Source organism: Durio zibethinus, chromosome 2 (assembly GCF_047325235.1).
Source record: "Durio zibethinus cultivar Kanyao isolate XHJ-2024 chromosome 2, ASM4732523v1, whole genome shotgun sequence".
In the NCBI taxonomy this organism is placed as follows: domain Eukaryota; kingdom Viridiplantae; phylum Streptophyta; class Magnoliopsida; order Malvales; family Malvaceae; genus Durio; species Durio zibethinus.
In genome coordinates this window covers 30,720,008-30,735,685 of record NC_143163.1, presented here as the reverse complement: position 1 = coordinate 30,735,685, position 15,678 = coordinate 30,720,008, and positions in this window count along the sequence as shown.

Sequence of the window (15,678 nt, the reverse complement as noted above, 5' to 3'; positions counted from 1 at the left end):
AAGTCCTAGCATGCCTTGATAGGATCAAGCAAACATATTTATGAATTTTTAGAGTAGATATTCTAACCAATGTTTGTCAACCAACAAAGTGATGCGTTGATTTTAATGTCTTTTTTATTCTCATCATTTCCTAAATTTATTAGTTTAGTAATTTTTTGATGAGGCTTAATCGGTTTATTCTCTTGTTCAATTAGTTTCTTTAGATTATGAGGTAAAGTATAATCTTCAAAGTCATTTACCTTATTAAGTTCATTAACATGAATTGGGTTTTCAAAATCAAATTCCTAATTGTTATCATGATTATGTTTATATTCAATTAAAACCTGAAAATGAACGAAATGAGAAGTATCGACTAGGAGTATTGACTTGGAAAATGAAAAATGATATAAAAAATGAATGAGAAATGCATATTCCTAATATTTTATTAAAATAATAATAAACAAATGGCCTATACCTAAAAGATTATCCTAATGCTTTTAGGCATAAGCACTTGAGGATTACAATTACATTGGACTGGTTTCAAAAACAGAAGGCATCTCCACAATACTTCAACTGTTCAACTCATAGTCTAAAGATATGGGCAGACTAATATTTCTTGCTCTTGGCCTTTTTTATTTTCATCACCTATCGCTTGGATAGAGATTTAAGCATAGGCTTCCTTCATGCTTAATTAGGGCTTTTCTTCCAAAGCTTCATTTGAGTTTGGATACATGTACTATTCGAGTCTAAAAGTGTCATAAAGATATGAGGTAATCATGGGCATAGTTTTAAGTTCATAACTTTTCAAACTTGTTATCCATTTTTGTCTTACCTTAAGCCAATCCTCTCACTGTTGTCTATGATCATTGAAGGCTCATTTATTCCTTACAAGTATTGTCTAGTCTAACCCTAAGATACCAATCCATTTTATTGATTTGATTGATCATGATCTTTGTGGTAACTAACAAACATGGTAGACACAGTTTGGATCCTTTGCCTATATAAGCAGTATTGATAAGCTCTAAAAATTTATAAAAGCACTTCAATGCTTTTTTAGTAGCTTTTATATATGAGGCATTCATGGGATGCATCACCAACAAATCTTCTTCCCTCAAATGTAATTACAAGTTGACCTTTCACATTGAATTTGACTTTTTAATGAAAAAAAAAAAGAACAACACTTGCTATATAAATTCATGGCCTCCCTAGCAAGTAGCTATATGATGGGGAGATGTTCATCACTTGAAACTTTACATTGAATGTGCATGGCCCAATTTGCAAAGGCATCTCGATATCTTTCAAGACCTCTTATGTAGTCCTATTAAATGCCTAAACAATCATATAGCTACTATTTATTTAGGACATATCAATAGGTAATCTTGCCAACATCGTCACAAGCATGATATTGATTGTAGAGCCATTATCTATGAGGACTTTGGTATGGTATAGCTCTTGTATTTGATGGTAATATGTAGAGTCTTAGTGTTTCTTTTTTCTTCTAAAGGGATTTTATCATCGCTGAAAGCTATATAGTGAGACACTATTAAGTTACCAGCTAAAAGGTTCATATACTCTATGGACACATTGTGTGCCATATAAGCTTAATTTAACAACTTTAACAAAGCATTATGATGAGGTTCAGAGTTTAGCAATAGCGACAATAACGAGATTTAGGCTGATATTTTATTTAATTACTTTACAATATAATACTCATTGTGCTTCACCAATTTAAAAAACTTACATGCACATACTTTCTTCTTTGTCACTAGCTTTTCAAGAATTATTACTAGATCATTTTGCTATTCCCTTTTTCTAACTTTGGTTTTTTTTCATACTTTCTCTAACATTTTTAGAGTTTAACATCTTTTACTTTGAGTTATGCCTTTCACACTAGTTATATTGGTAGCATCTATTTTAAACATTGTTTACTTTTATCATTGGACTGAAAAATTATAGCCATATCTTTATGGTATAGCTTTTTTATTTTTGTATGAAAAGGGGCTAGGAAGCTTCAAAGTCATTGGCTTGGGAACAAGTTTGTTTGTAACTGATTTTGGGTTCTTACCACAATAGATTCTCACAAGTTTTGGCACCAATTTTGATGGTGTATTGGTGGTGGACATCTCAACATTTTTGAAAATTTCTCGTTTCTCATAAAACTTGATCTAATAAGAATCCATTAACTTTTGCACTTATTGGTGGAATTGTTCATATGTTTCAATAAGTTGCCAAAGGCCTCATTATGGTATTTAAATCTCTAGTTTGGGATAAATCTTTCATGGTAAGTACATAGGTCCATTAGGTGTATCATGTTAACCTCATGCAAAGCATCAGACAATTAGTTGAAAAGATTTTTAATCTTTTTTAATCTTTTTCTTTACATGACATTCTTAGCCTTCATTCAAAGCATTCATGGTATGATTGGGCAACAAATTACCACTGATATTTGGTGTTGTCTTACCACTAGTGTTGAAATTTAGTAGCCCAATTTTATAAAGCCTCACTTCTTGTGCCATAGGATGATGTAATTTTCAGTGAAATGATTGGTATTTTCAAAGTGATAATCACAATGACTAGTGGGATCATACTATTTGGGATAAGGGGCTTGAATGATTCTAGATGTACATAAATGAGTAAATAGTTATTTATAAATCAATATAGGTTATAGGGATAGGGTCAATTGTAGGCCTTTCTTAGTTATTTCATGGCATTTATAGATCACTCGTTAGATTAGTCTAGTGTGATAGGAATCTTATAATGAGTGTTGTGGTAGGACTGTACATGTTAATAGGTGGCCTAAAGATTGGTTGGTAAATAGATGGGCAAGATGGTTGTTGAATAGGTTGGTATGGGATGGATGTGGTGTTATTAACAACTGGGTAATAGGTAGGATAAACTAGTTAGGATAAAGAGGTAATTTTTAAACTACTACCCTTTGAAGCTCACAGCTTGAGCCTTTTTCTCTTTTTTTTTGGAACATTCTCCTAGTGTTGGAATTTTTAGTAACATTTTCGATAATCTTACCCAATATCACCATGTTAGTAAAATTTATTATTGCATTCCCTATCATTTTCTCATAATAGGGTGACTTCAAGGTGTTTATGAATGGCACTATAGTTTTCTCTCAGTTAAAAGTAGTTAGACTTAAGTAACCATGTTCCTCTACCTTTTAGCATACTCATTGAATGACTTTGTCAATTTGGTTTAAGATAGAGAGCAAATTTTTTGAATTATTGTCTATCATAATTTATAACTTGAGCTTCATTTTCTTTTTCCTTGGGTACAACACCTTTCTTTGCATTAGTTGTTTCACCCTATCAAGCTTGTCATGTTTGATAACATTCTCTATATTTTGCTAGAGATTACCATGTTAGTAAATTTTTTTGTAGCATTACCAATAATCTTTTCATAGTACAGAGCCTTTAAGATATTGAAAAATAAGACAGTGGTCTCTTTCTTTGTAAAAAGTGGTTGAACTTGAGTAGTAGCATTCCCTAACCTCTAGGCATACTCTTTGAAGCTCTTAGTAATTTTTTTTTTCATATTTTGTAAAAACAATCAATTAGGAGCCAAAGCTATGATATAATGATATTGAGCAATGACTGACCTTACTAACTCTTTCTATGATCAAATGTGAGTTCTATCAAGCTGGATGTACCATCTAGTAGTAGAACCTATTAGACTATCTTAAAACACATGGATCATGAGCATTTCATCATGTGTATATGTAGCCATCTTATGGCAATACATGGTGACATGAATCATAAGGCATTTAGTTTTGTTGTAAACTCATGAATTTTAAATTTAGAAGAGAACACCACATTAGGCACAATACATAATTTAAAAGCATCCATGATCCCATAGAAGTCCATTCCTTTAATAGCTTGAACTCTCTATTCTAATAGATTCATCTTTTGAAAAGACGAGGCTTTTATTGCCTTCAAGCATTTAGTTTTAGCTTTTTCTATTTTTTAGGATCATCTAAATCAGGAACTTGAATAGGATTAGATATTTTTTCATTAAAAGTAAGATAGTACAAGCTTGGAATATTTCTTGAGGAACTACAGATGAAATTCCTGGATAAACATGTGGATATGACCTAGAAAAAAAGTTATTGTCCTTATACCCCTTGAGAAGTTTGAGCTTGGTATGGACTATATATAGGTGGATATAAATGGTCTATAACATCTTAGGATGAGTGGTCTGGCAAAGCAAGAGTTTCTTCTGTAGCCTTTTCCTTATTCATTTTATTGAGCATGTCCATGATTTTTTCTAACTTTCCCTTGATCTCTATTTGAGCTTTCTCCACTTTTTCAATTCGGCTAGCTAGTTTTTGCTCCATAAGTTTTACTTGAGTGTGAGTGTTATAGTAGTGGCGAGTAGGTTACTTAGGACTTTCTGATGGTTGAGCTATTTATGAACCTTAGTTGTCACAATTTCAAGAATTAGGATGCTATATTATTATGTAGGAAAAGCTTGTAAAATTATCCCAACACTTTGGAGAATAAAATCATTCCAACATTTTGGAGAATTTTTTTATTTTTATTTTTTATGCATTTGAATGTATGAAATGTACGTATGTATGAATGTATGGATACATGCATTTGAGTAATTGCCACATAATTATCTTAAGATTAGGCTCTCAATTATTATTCTAATGTAATATCCATGAAAATGACATAACAATAGAGTTTCCTAACCTCTTACATTAATAAAAGTATAAAAAAACTTCCTAACTAATCAACAAATTTTCCTAACCTATTTACATTGATAAAAACATTAAAAAACTTCGTAAAATTTCTAGTTACATAAAGAGATTCTAAGATTTTGGCTTCCAAAGAAACTTATTGATTTGTTGAAGTTGATATTGTATTTCTTCTAAGAAGTTCAACAAAAGTTATCCATATATCCTAATTGGTTGTACAACTATTTTTAAATCTGTGATCCTTTTTTCCATTTTTGTTGCCTTGTAGATAGCTTTGCTGATTTATATAAATAGGTGCTTTAGGTGTCCTTACTTCTCTAGATATGCTTTCTTCCATTGTTCATTCTTATCTCTGAATCTAGCATACACTTTAAGTTATTCGAACTCTTTAGTAAGTTCTACTATGGCCTTTTATTGAGTTTGTAACTGATCTTTCAAGGTTGCAACAATATCTAAGAGTGAGTCATTATGTTTTTTAATTTCAAAATGCTCATCTTTCCACTTTTGTAGCTTTAGTTGCAACTTTTTGTTTTTTTTTTTTGAAGCACTCAAGATCAAAGATTATAAAGGAAAACATCTCATCTAAATTTTTAAAATTTTCCTTCCACATGTCATGATCTCGACTAAGCTTTTAAATCTTTTCATCTTATCTTTTTAGATCATTTTACAACACCTCTTTTTTTGAAGCTTCTTGTTTTCACGTTCTAAATCATTTTTTTTTATTGAAGCTTTCATTTGGTGATTTCCATTTCTATCAATGGATCTAATGGTGCCATATAGAGTAAAGAACTTGGATCTTGTTCTCGAGGAACCACAATATGTTTTCCTCACCTAATAGACCACAAAACATATTTTGGGAAAGTCTCATTTGTACGTTTTTTTTTTTTTCCCTTATTGGTTTGTTTCCATACATGAATAGTTTTGACTATTTTCATTGAAGCATCAGTTTTAGTATATGAAAATTCCAATGCATTGAGCCCAAATGTTGCTGGAATAAATTGTTCATAACCAAATTGCCTTTGCACCATGATAGGAGAATAACTGATTACTCCTTAAAAGCCCAAAAAAGAAACCCAAAGCTTATCCTTACAACCATATAACACTAACCCATAAGGCATCCATGCTATTCTTTGCACTACATCTTGGCTTGTGAGCTTTCGCAAAAAATGAAACCCATTCTTCCTTAGATTTATGTTCCAGCCAAGTGTTCTCATAAAATTCCTTAATAAGAATACTAAAAACTAAGTATGGTTTACAAAATTTGCCTCTATTGTTCTCCAAGTGACTTTTAGCCCAAATAACCAATAATTGTGCATATCCAATAAAGCATCATTTCCCATTTTGTTAGTAATAATTCAAAGATCTCAGTGTTTTCGCCAATATTGCAAGAAGAGGATCGATACAATACTTAACTTGTTCAAAGAAGTCCATCACTGCAACATGAATATATCCAATAGCTTTTAAGAATATCACTAACCCATAAATAGCTAAGGCCACCAATTTCATGCCCCTTTCATCATTAGAGTGCTTGTAAATGGAATTTTGTAAAACATTCCAAGAGATGCATTTACCTTTTTCTACTTCTTTCACATACCTATCAATGGTTTGCATAACTTCCCTAATTATATGAGTGAGCTTCTTATAATACCCATTTTTTTTCAATACACTTTTTAGAATTTTGGCAATCAAAACGAAGCAAAATTGAATACTCCTCAATTGTTGGTACCATGTCGACTTCAATGAATGTGAAACATCTATAAGAAGGATCCCAAAACTGCATCAAGGCTCTAATAAGCTTTTGATCTATAGCTACTTGTAGAAGTAATGCTAAATCACTATATTTCTTTTGAAAAGCTTCTTTCTTTATGCAATTCCATTACTTCCAAATAACAACAAGGTTGGTTAGATCATTTTGTTTGAGATCAAGGTGAACTCTTTCTAGAATGGTAGAAATGTAATTAGCTGGTAGGCAATCACTTTCCTTGCAATGAGCTTTTTTTTATCTGACTTTTAGATTGGCCAGAGACTCATTTGGTGGAACAATAAACTCAAACTACTTTAAGTGGTCCATGGATATAAGTGAGAACTCTTTGTTAAGAAAATTTTTTATGGCAATTACTCATTATGACATATTTAATGATGCAAATGCATGCGATAAAAAAAAAGAATCAAGCGAAATAGCTATAACAGAAACAAAGGTTAATACGTTTCTTTTTGTGTTCTAATTTAGGTTTTTCTAGATAAAAAGGTAGGCATGGCTCTATCCTATGTGAGGCTTCTTAGATTATTCTATATGCAGGGTTAGGGTATTTTGATAATCTAAAGGCTTTCAAATTGTTTCCTATATCATCGTCCATTACAGATTAGTAAGGCACCCTAATCTTCACCCATGACAAGCTTCAAACATAAATGATTCAATTTGAGTGAGAGTTTTTGCTAGCTCACACAAAAGTTATCACCTTACGAGAATATAGATATTTACTCTTTCCTAAAAGAGGATAAAGCTCAGGTAGAGAGCTTAATCAATGAAGTGCATGTACCGTGTGTGTCAATGAACATAAAAACAATTAAACAAACTTTTTTATTAAAAAAAAGTAGATAAAATAAAAAGAGCAAACAAATTAGTTAAGATGAAGAAATAACAAAAATAATTAAATTAAGACCATCAAAATAAGGCTTGAAACAACGAAGATTAAAAAATGGCTTGACTCTCTAAGTCTCAAGTGGAGTCATTAAAGTTTCATAACGTGTATAGTCCTAGAACCTACCCATTAGACACAAAACATATGGAGTCGTCACCAATCTTTTTTAACTAGGTGTGATTGACCACTTAAGTGAATTTATCCTTTCTAAGATTGTCATAAGTGTAAACTAAGAGTCCCTAAAAAAATAGGTTTTAATCTACATCAATGAAACTAGGTTCGAAAGTTCGGTTACATATAAGAAAGGTCATAGCACCCCTACAATACCCATGAATTGGTGCCAATTAATCTTAAATTATTTTTATAGCCTTAATCCAATGGTCTCTATTTTATTCTTATTTTTTATTAATTTATTTGTTTTTGTTAATTTAAGTATTTTAATATTGGACATAGTTTTATGTTTTCTCTAACACTTTGGTTGACCCCCTAAAAATATTTTTCACCTCAAGAGTATTCAAGTAATATACCCGTTTCTTTGAAAAGGCTCCGTCATCAAATTTATTAAATATTTTATGAAAAAGAAATACATAGAAATACATAGTAAAATACACATATAAATACATAGTAAAATACACAATCCAATAAAATATACAATTCAAATACAAAATTTAATAAAATACAATAATCAAATAATCACAATTTAATCAATTATAAAATCGTCACAATTTATTTTCAATTTTAATTTTTTCAAATTAGAAATAAATAAAATTTTTTATATTGAAATCAATTTCTAAATCCTCCAACGCTTTAATTGAATTTATAAAAAGCTCTTTCACTCAGAAATTCTTAAGAAAATTACACACCCGTAACTTTTTTAAAATTTCATTATTGGATGAAATTTTATGCATCCTTAATTATTTATTTTATTTAACAAATTAATTAAACAAATATGTAAATATTACAATAATTAAATAACAAAGAAATAAATAACTAAACAACTAAAAATAATCAAAATAGAAAAGAAAGAAAAAAAATCAAAACAAAAAATACAAAGAAAATATAAAAGGCAAATCATGCAAATGGGTTGAACCTTACCTTAGGTCCATGCACGGGTTGCAAATAGGTCAGGCATAGGTCTTCAAAATTCCTTTACGCTAAAACAATATCATTTTGGGAAGGTATAAAAACAAAATTTTTTTTTTGTTTCATTTTTCGATTATCTTTCTCTTTCTAGAAAACTTTCTTCTAACTTCTCTCTAGACTGGTTTGAATCCCGGTCATAAACTTCAAGCAAACCTAGATCACAGTAAAAAATTCTAAAAAATAGTGACAAAAACTTCAACGATAAAATTCAACCTTACCCAAAAATTGATCGAAAACTTTAAGGTTTGCTAGGAAATTGATCTAAAACTTTAAATTTTTCAGGAAAATTCTAGATTTTCCCATAAAAATGTAGGAAAAAATGAAATTGAACTTTTTTCCCAAATTTAAACCTCTTTAATTCCTAATCAATTATATGGTCTAAAGAAATAACTTTTCCCACAAACCAACAAGAAAACAATATTACTTAAAACTTTCTACCAATTTAACCCATAATTTTTACTTGCTTTCTTGCTAATTTTCTTATTAACTTTTTTTTTTTGCTTTTTTCTTAATTGATCCTAATAGGGAGTTTTCATAGACCTTTAATCCAAATTACAATAGGAAAATGATTTCTTTGTTTGAATCTCCTAATCAAATTCAATTTTGGATTTTTAATCCAAGTTCACCTTTTAAATCAACAAATTCCCTTTTTCAATTAGAACACTAAACTTTAAATTGAATCAAACTCTTTCTTTTTTTAAAACAAAAACTAAGCCAAATCCTACCTAATTAACCCAGACAAAATGGGGTGTTTACAATGAGTAAGGCCTATGATTGAGTGAAGTGGCATTTCATTAGGGCTGTGAGGGAGTGAATGGGGTTTGATATTAGGTGGATTTCTTTCATGATGAAATGCATTCAATTGCTCACCTATAATGTTGTTACCAATGGTTTGATTTTAGAACCTATATATATGGAAAAGGGACTGAGATAAGTGATCCTCTATCCCTATAGTTGTTCTTGGTGTGCACTGAAGGTTTATCGACACTAATGTCAAATTTGCAAGTGGAAGGCTTGATAAAAAGAGTACGGATAAGTGTTAAGGGCCTAAGAATCACTCACATATTCTTTGCTGATGATAGTTTGCTTTTTTTAAAAGCAAACCAACAAGAGAGCAAACGAGTGAGAGACATGCTAAAATTGTATGAGGAAGGTTCAGGGCAATAGATAAATTACAACAAGTATGGTTTATTCTTCAGCACAAATATCGAAATTAAGGCAAAGAAGTTAGTAAAGAATATCTTCGAGATATAAGTCACCATAAGCTAGAAGAAATTAGGGCTTCTAATTTTTATTAGGAGAAGAAAGAAATAAGCCTTCAAAAAAATATTGAAAAATATGAAAAGAAGAATAAAAAAGGGAACTACAAATGGCTTTCTTTAGGTAAGGAGACAAATAGTCAGTTCAATTAATTCAATTATCAAAACTAAAAAACTGATTTAACCGATTTAGTCTTAAGCTAAAACCAAATCGACAAAAACATAACATAAAATTAAAAAAATCAAACTGATTTAATCTATTCGATTTTAGTCGATTTTTTCAGTGTAATCGTTTTTAATGGTTTCCTTTTAATACAATATGAAAATCTATTAGTTTCATGATTAGCATATCCCCTCTTTCAATTCACAATATCTCTCTATGTTTCTAAAACCAAAATCACCTAAATTAAATTTTTAATTAAACTATACAAAAAACTTAAATGGAATATCAACTTTTTCTATGTTAATCATAGAAACAAAGTAAGCAAAATCAGGCAAATCCAGGTGCAACAGCACTGCAGAATAATAATAAAAAAATAAAACTTAGAGACCTAAAACACAGAATAAATATGTATAAATTTAAGCCTTATGTGACAATTGATGCAAATAAAAACAAGTATATATATTTTCAAAAGATCTTTAAAACCCAAAAAAAAAAAAAATTCAGTAAAAAGAAAACAAGATCTTTCCCAAACACATTGAAAGCATGGGTAAAGAAATGATCTTACCTTGAGTTGAGTTGCAGAAAAGAGAATATCGAGCGAAATGATAAAGCAGATAAAGAGCTATGAAAGGTGAGAGGAGTCGATTGAAGCTTGTGGCATTGAGATTGATTGGAAAATGGCAGCAATGACGTGTAAAGGTGATTGGATAAGGTTGGTCTGAAAAGAGCAAGTAACAAGAAAAGAAAATAGGGTTTTCACTTTCAGTTTTGTATAAATTATAAAAAGCAAAAGAATATAAAAAATTAATTTAATAAAAATATATAATATTTTAATAATATTTTTTTGGGTATTTCAGTTGGTTCAGTTCTTGAATCTTAACATCAAAAATTGACCAAATAAATTGATTAAATCGAGACCCAAATCATTTTAATCTATTTAACCAAAAAAATAAAAATTTGTTTAACTTATGGGTCAATTTTTTTTATCAATTTTTTCAATCAAAGTCGATTTTTACACAGTCCTATCTCTAGGTGGTAAAGAGGTTTTTATGAAGTCAATTTTATAGGCTATGTATTCATATGCAATGACTTGCTTCATGTTTTCGAAGGGTCTATGCCATGTATCAATACGCTAATTAGCAAGTTTTGGTGGAGGAAATCATTGGAGAAAAGAGTGCATTGGAAATCTTGGAATTATATATGCACGGCAAAAAAGGAAAAAACCAAATAATCAAATAGCGGCATAATAGCGAAATAATGGCCGTTATTTTGTGGTAGTGCTATTATCTGTCACTGCTATCTTGAAAAAAAGGCTGTGAATTTGAATCACAGTCAAAATGGTAAGTTACTACCGTAAAAGAATAGCTTAACGAGGAATAGCGGGAATATTGATCCATTATTGTCGCTATCTCGTTTTTCATCTACAATTCTAAATTGTGTAAGGAAAAATAAATCAATAGAAATAAAAATCATATGCCAACTAAAATCACATCAAAAATAAAAACCAATAGTTCAATTCTTAGCAAAACCCATGAAAGTGAGAAAAAGAGGAACGAATGACCAGAAAGGCAGAGACTTTTGTGAATGTGTCAGTTAGGAGACATGATTTACCAATTTACTTTTTTTGAGTTATATGGGCTTAGGTCTTTCTTTGTGAGAGAGAAAGAGACGAGAAGCAAGATTGTAACGAAAGAGTGACTGAGAAGAGAGAAAAAATTAGTGAAGATTGAATAAAAAGAAAACATGTGGGATGAGTGAAGGTTCGAGGGTGTGTACGTGTGTGGGCAAAGGCTAGAGTGGTGTTGTGGGGGCGTGGTTGTCTTTGTCTCTTTTTTGAAGCTTGAAGTTTTGTGCTTGGGGGCAAGTGAGTGGCTGGTTAGCTAGTAGTCACAATTTTTTTTCTTTTAATTTAGTGTTTAATTTTATTAGAAGATAATTTGATAAATTTTAATTATTGAGATTTTTTATTAAAGGAAATTTTAAGGAAGTTTATAATTAAAAAAAAAGAAATAATATGATATATATACATAGAGATTTTAGATGAAAAAATTGATAAATTTTTTATATAAATTAGATGAAAAATAATTAACATTGAATAATTTTATATTTAATATTATTTATTAATTTATGATTTCGCATTTGAAATTTAAAATAGTTTTTTTTTTATTGTTTTGATATTTGTATTATTGATGATTTTTTTTGCTATTACTTCAATTTGTATCAAGTTATTATTATTTTTGTGTAATTATTAAAAATGTCATTCATTATATAATAAATTCAAAATAATTTATCATAAAAATGTTAAATTAATTAATATGGCAAAAAATTAATGTCTTCTCATCATTTGATAAAATTTGAAGTATATATCAATATGTTTTAAAATATTATGTTAGGCATTTAACATAAGAAAAAGTAATTGTAATATTATTAACTATGGATGCTAGGCATTTATTATATTGTATTTTGTTAGTATTTGATTTGTCTGGAGTTAATATTTAATATGAACTTGATTCTAATAAAGATTTGTTACTAAATCAAATATGAATACTTTGTTATAATCTAAAAAAATTGTGAATAATTTTTTTAAAAAAATAAAAAACATGAAAGTGTTATAAATAATTTTAAAAATTATAAAATAAAACTTATTATAATTATAATTATAATTAATATATTTTATAATAAATTATATAAATTTAAAAAAAAAATTATTACCGTATAATGATTACGATATTCTCCGTTATATTTGCAACCATAATAAACTTGATGCGATAAAAAATACAATCCCATTGCAATTTAAATCCCGGGTAGGAGGTATCGGACTCAGGGACATGAAAATTTTCAACAAAGCTTTGCTAGCAAAGCAGGGATGGAAACTTCTACACAACCATTCATTACTCATTTTCAAGGTTATCAAAGCTAAGTATTTCCCAAATACCTCCTTTCTTGGGTCTGAGCTGGGTAATGCACCATCTTACACGCAACTTGGCACTAGATGGAGAGTGGGAAACGGCCAATGTGTTAAAGTGTGGACGGACAACTGGATCCGAAAGGAAAGTAGCTTCAAACCCGAACCAAGAGAATGCTACAACCCTACACCAGAAAGATTTTGTGTCCTTTTAAAGATCTCGCTAAACTGCTGGGATGAGGACAAGCTGAGGGAGCGTTTTTCAGCAGAAACGGCTTAAGATATCATGGCGATCCCAATGAGCTACAGTGGCCTACAAGTTATACAGGTGTGGCATTTACAAAGACAGGACAATACAGTGTTCAAAGTGGATACCTCCTACTGGGCTCAAGGGGAGGAATGGATGAGGAAAATACAGACAACAGAAGCTGTCCAAACTGGAATAGAATATGGCAGCTTCCCCTCCCAAGCAAAATCAGAATTTTTGCATGGAGAATGAGACACGCGGCATTGCCCACGTTTGAAAGATTGCAGCATAGGAGAATAATGGAAGGTGCGACATGCCCAAGATGCCGAGAGAACGATGAAACTGTCACACATGCAATCAAAGATTGCTACAGTTCGAAGGAGATATGGATAGGGGCTGGTTATGAAGCAAAATGGCAGGAATCACAAGGACAAGATCTAACTGAACGGTTTGCATCACTGGTAAATGATACAGGTTTGGACAAGCTCTGCCGTCTTATGGTAATGTGCTGGGCACTATGGTTCAACCGAAATGAAAGCATTAAGAATCGAAAAAGTAGAGAGAGACAGGAAACAATACATTTTATTGACAGATACCTGCATGAAGTTGCATGTGCCCATGCAAAAGGCATAGTCAGAACCATAAGATACGAGGCAAAGGGGGAGGCACCACAGGAACATGAAGTAAAAGTTAACTTTGATGGAGCATTAAATACTGAGAGAAAGGTAGGATGAGTTGGCCTAATTGCTAGAAACTACGAAGGGAGGGTCTTAGGAGCACTGTCCGTGCTTGTACCAGGAATTAAGGATGCAAAAATAATTAAGGGAATTGCTGCCTCAAAAGCAACTGAGTTTGCTTATGTAATGGGATGGAAAAACATTGTGTTGGAGGGAGACGCGAAAGGAATCATTTGCCCAAATCACAGAACAACAAGAACATAATCCGTGTTTGATTGGAAACCAGATGATGGAGGTTCAAGATAGCTTAACCAAATTTCAGCTATGGAAGGCACATTTTGTCCGGAGAGAAGAAAATAAGGCAGCCCACAAATTGGCTAAAATGGCAGTGGAAAACATGGAGACCAGACAGTGGCTTAACGAATGCCCAGTAGAACTAATGAACATAGTAAACCGAGAGGCTATTTTATTGAATTAATGGAATTGATTTCTCTTTAAAAGTGAATTGAGTCAAACCTAACTTAAGGTGAGAGAGTTTCCTCTTTGTCCAAACCTTCTTGTTGTATATATGTACTCTTTCGCTACTAGCCAGCCTCGAATCTCTCAATGGAACCATCTGTCTTGCGTTTCACTTTTAAAACTCATTTATTCCCAATAATCCTGGTGCAAGGTCAACCAAGTCCTAAATATGATTGGTTCTCATTTGCTCAATTTCATTATTCATTTCATTATTTTACTATTTTGCTACAAGAAAGGATCGATAGAAATTTAAGTGGTTTTCTCAATTCAACTTCATTCTAAGAAGCAATCACGAGTCATGTGAGCTTTCCCCTTCGATCTCAAATTGACGACAAGGGACACTTGCACGTTTGCTTCTAAGCTGCTCAAGCTTGAGGTTGAGGATCCTCATCTATTGGAATATATAATAAACTAGATTGCAAGTCGTTTCCACTGTCCTTGAGAGTTTTAAGGAATTTCTTTCACATTCTCAGCCGAGCTATTTGGTGCACCAGTATCCGGATCCACCATTTTGTAGAGGTCTAGTTTGTAATTGTTTGCTTATGTAGAATATACTAAAGATAGTACTTTAATTTATCCATTAGAATATAGTCAATGATATTCTCAAGATGACATGGAATTTACGTGCATCTTAATTAGAATAATATATAGTTTGTAATGAATACACCAATATGCACACACAATAAAATTGAGTCAAGATGAAACTTTAATTCATCCATTTAAATTCTTATTGTTAACATACCTTGTAACGTATGCTTTTATAACATATCTTGTAATTTTGTGTACCTTTTGAATAGCTGACAAAAAAAATATAATTTTTATTTTATATCTTTTCTTTCTGAATTACATATTATTCTTATCAGATTATTAAATTTCTTAAATGCTTTGATAACATTTTGTAATTTCATTTATCTTTTGAATAAGTGATATGAAAATTATGCAATTTTCATTTTATATCTTTTATTTTTGAATTTCATATTGTTGTTATCAGATTATTAAATTTCTTAAATGCTTTGATAACATATTTTGTAATTTCATTTATCTTATGAATAAGTGATAAGAAAATTATATAACTTTCATCTTTCATCTTTTCCTTTTGAATTACATATTATTCTTAGCAGTTACTAAATTTCTTAAATACTTTGATAACATGTTCTGTAATTTTGCTTACCTTTTGATTAGGTGATAAGAAAATTATGTAATTTTTATTTTACATTTTTTATAATTATTTGCTATCTTTTACAACCATTTATGAGTATAGAATTACTGACTTCGTTTGCGTAGGAGAGCGACCCTACACATGCCATTGTAGAATTTCAGTTTTTCTTGGCGTACTAAACGCATCCCAAGTCTGCGTGCTTATTCTGGAAGTCTACCAAGTCAGAACAGAGAGGAAGTACTTGTATTGTACCAATGAGACATTTATTTATTCAGGTTTC